The following is a 4,274-nucleotide window of genomic DNA, read 5'->3' as shown; positions in this document are numbered from 1 at the left end:
ATATATATATATATATATATATATATATATATATATATATATATATATATATATATATATATATATTTGAGTCTTGTTGGGAAGAGGGCATATCCTATGTTGATTTACGACAAGTTCATTTAATAGGGCCCTATAAAATAGGTGTTGCGTGGACCCGAATCATGGAATCCAGACATTAATCCGAAATTCAACAATATTCAAACATTTATTGAACTTAGTAAGAAATCAACTAAATCTATTCAACTTTGTTAGAAAGCATTCATTACTCGCCCCAAGTCAATCATAAGACATGAAACAAAATGCATCGTGATTCGAAGTATTTCCATGAACTTTCTGAAACGGCACAGGAATGCCCCCTGTCTGTGTGCATGTGTGCGTGCGCTGCGTGATATCTACACTTGTGTAGCAAAGTAGTTTGATGATGCGAATGATAACCTTCTTCTGGTAGGGAAGGAATGGCTTTCCCAAAACCTTCGCAAGTAAAATGTACTTCACAAAGTAGCCTATGCCTGCCTGGCAGAATTATACCGTGATCATTTGCATCCTCCAGTGGCCATTTGTTCTACAGCAACACCGCTTAACCAAACAAAGGAGTCTATTCTGGTGCACTCTTGCATTTAAGGGTAACTTACACCCCAAAATCTAAATGTCTTACATTTTCCCAGACCTCACAAATGGTCACCTGATAGGGTTTAAACATTGTTTGTGGACATAGAACATCCAATTGTGCTCTTTTGCTATTAAAAAGGTGTACCTTTTGAGAGCGAAAACCTGCAAAACTAGGGACAAAGGTCAACGGGGAAATCTAAAAACGGAGAAAAAGGGAAACTTGGGAATTACATGGAATCAGGCCAAAACATTGAAGGGATTTTATAATTGCCCTAATGGACTACGTGACATTGACTTCTCCTAGACTAAAAACGGCTGCATGTACTTGCCTATATTTTGAGGTATATGCCTGTCCATTATTTGATTTGATCAGGAGCAGGGCAGCACACACAAACTGCATTTAGTCCAATAACAATCCACTGATATTATTAGGGTGATAAATAAAAGCAGTTGCTCCATGACACAAAGGGCACGCTCTACTGGGACAAAAAAGCTTACACCTGGTATTCCCAGGCAGTCTCCCACCCAAGTACTAACCAGGCCCCGACCCTGCTTAGCTTTCGAGTCGGACTTCATCGGGCTTTATTCAGGCTGGTATGGCCGTTAAGCGAACAACTCTTGGTACACTTATAAAGTCAATGTGTCACTCACTCTGAAAGGGACAGACAGCAAGTATCCACTTTGTGACACAAACTGAAGAAGCTCAACCCTTACATTTCCAATAATATATATATATATATATATATATATATAGTATATATATATATATATATATATATATATATATATATATATATATATATATATATATATTTGAGTCTTGTTGGGGGGAAGAAGGGGCATATCCTACAGTTGATTTATGACAAGTTCATTGAGGGCCCTATAAAATAGGTGTTTGCTGACCGAATCACGGAATCCAGACATTAATCTGAAATTCAACAATATTCAAACATTTATTGAACTTAGTAAGAAATCAATTAAATCTACTTCAACTTGTTAGAATCGCATTCATTTGCCCAAGTCAATCATAAGACATGAGCAAAATGCATCAGTGATTCGATTGCTCCATGAACTTTCTGAAACGGCACAGGAATGCCCCCTGTCTGTGTGCATGTGTGCGGTGCTTGTGCGCGTATATCTACACTTTCTGTAGCTGCGATGATGCTACATGATAACCTTCTTCTGGTAGGAAGGAATGGCTTTCCCAAAACCTTCGAGTAAATGTCTAACTACAAAGTAGCCTATGCCTGCCTGGTAGAATTATACCGTGATCATTTGCATCACTCCAGTGGCCATTTGGTCACCTGATTTATGCGCCTGTTTAAACATTGTTGTGTGGACATAGAACATCCAATTGTGCTGTTTTGCTATTAAAAGGTGTGTACTTTTGAGAGCGAAAACCTGCCAAAACAGGGAGCAAACGGTCAACGGGAAATCTAAACGGAGAAAAGGGGAACTTGGGGAATTCAGAATCAGGCAAAAACTTGAAGGATTTTATCAGTGCCCTAATGGACTACAGACATTGACTGTCTCCTAGACTAAAAACAAAGGCTGCATGTTACTGCCTATATTTTGAGGGAAACGCACTCTCCATTATTTGATTTGATCAGGCAGGGCAGCACACACAAACTGCATTTAGTCCAATAACAATCCATGGATATTATGGGTGATAAATAAAAGGCAGTTGCTCCATGACACAAGAGCACGCTCTACTGGGACAAAAAAAGCTTACAGCACCTGGTATTCCCAGGCGGTATCCCATCCAAGTACTGACCAGGCCCGACCCTGCTTAGCTTCCAGATTGACCGAGATCAGGCGTATTCAGGATGGTTGGCAGTAAGCGAGGGAACAGCTCTTGGTACACTATATAAAGTCAATGTGTCACTCACTCTGAAAGGACACAGAAACATATCCACTTTGTGACACAAACTGAAGAAGCTCAACCCTTTGCTTACTTCCAATATATATATACAGGTAAAAGTCAGTAAATTAGAATATTTTGAAAAAACTTGATTTATTTCAGTAATTGCATTCAAAAGGGCCTGTCTTGTACATTATATTTATTCATTGCACACAGACTTGATGCATTCAAAATGTTTTATTTCATTTAATTTTGATGATTTGAAGTGGCAACAAATGAAAATCCAAAATTCCGTGTGTCACAAAATTAGAATATTGTGTAAGGGTTACATTTTGAAGACACCTGGTGCCACAAACTAATCAGCTGATTAACTCAAAACACCTGCAAAGGGCTTTAAATGGTCTCTCAGTCCAGTTCTGAAGCCTACACAACATGGGGAAGACTTCAGATTTGACAGCTGTCCAAAAGGCGACCATCGACACATTGCACAAGGAGGGAAAGACACAAAGGGTTATTGCAGAAGAGGCTGGCTGTTCTCAGAGCTCGCCTGTGTCCAAACACATTAATAGAGAGGCAAAGGGAAGGAAAAACTGTGGTCAGAAAAAAAGTGTACAAAAGCGATAGGGATCACGGCGCCCTAGTCAAGATTGTGAAAAAAAAACCCATTCAAAAATGTGGGGGAGATTCACAAGGAGTGGACAGCTGCCTGGAGTCAGGGCTTCAAGATCCACCACCAAGAGACGCTTGAAAAGACACTGGGTTTCAACTGCCGCATACCTCGTGTCAAGCCACTGTTGACCAGAAACAGCGCGTCTCCACCTGGGGCTAAGGAAAAAAAAAGAGCTGGACTGCTGCTGAGTGGTCTAAAGTCATGTTTTCTGTGAAAGCAAATTTGCATTTCCTTTGGAAATCGAGGTCCCAGAGTCTGGAGGAAGACAGGAGGGCCACAGGATCACGTTGCCTGAAGTCTATGTAAAGTTTCCACCATCAGTGATGGTTTGGGGTGCCATGTCATCTGCTGGTGTCGGTCCACTCTGTTTCCTGGAGATCCAGGTCAACGCAGCCGTCTACCAGCAAGTTTTAGAGCACTTCATGCTTCCCTGCTGCTGACCTGCTCTATGGAGATGGAGATTTCAGGTTCCAACAGGACTTGGCGCCTGCACACAGCGCAAAATCTACCCGTGCCTGGTTTACGGACCATGGTATTTCTGTTCTAAATTGGCCAAGCCAACTCCCCTGACCTTAGCCCCATGAAAATCTGTGGGGTATTGTGAAAAGGAAGATGCCAGAATGCCAGACCCAACAAACGCAGAAGAGTTGAAGCCACATATCAGAGCAACCTGGGCTCTCATAACACCTGAGCAGTGCCAGAAACTCATCGACTCCATGCCACGCCGCATTAATGCAGTAATTGAGGCAAAAGGAGCTCCAACCAAGTATTGAGTATTGTACATGCTCATATTTTTTCATTTTTATACTTTTCAGTTGGCCAACATTTCTAAAAATCCCTTTTTGTATTATTAGCTTAACGTAATATTCTAATTTTATGACACCACGGAATTTCGGATTTTCATTTGTTGCCACTTCAAATCATCAAAATTAAATGAAATAAACATTTGGAATGCACTCAGTCTGTGTGCAATGAATAAATATAATGTACAAGTTACACCTTTCGAATGCAATTACTGAAATAAATCAAGTTTTTGACAAAATATTCTAATTTACTGACTTTTACCTGTATATATATATATGACTTGTTGAGTCTTGTTGGGGGTGGAGAGGGCATATCCTATGTTGATTTATG

General features: G+C 40.4%; 1 pseudogene; it reads right to left on the bottom strand.

The window, feature by feature from the left end:
* Window positions 1–2,334: 2,334 nt before the first annotated feature.
* LOC123490882 lies at window positions 2,335–2,451 on the bottom strand (annotated as a pseudogene).
* Between the last annotated feature and the right edge of the window lie 1,823 nt (window positions 2,452–4,274).

This window comes from Coregonus clupeaformis, unplaced genomic scaffold (genome assembly GCF_020615455.1).
Source record: "Coregonus clupeaformis isolate EN_2021a unplaced genomic scaffold, ASM2061545v1 scaf5319, whole genome shotgun sequence".
NCBI lineage: Eukaryota > Metazoa > Chordata > Actinopteri > Salmoniformes > Salmonidae > Coregonus > Coregonus clupeaformis.
This window is presented reverse-complemented; position numbering and strand designations above follow the sequence as displayed.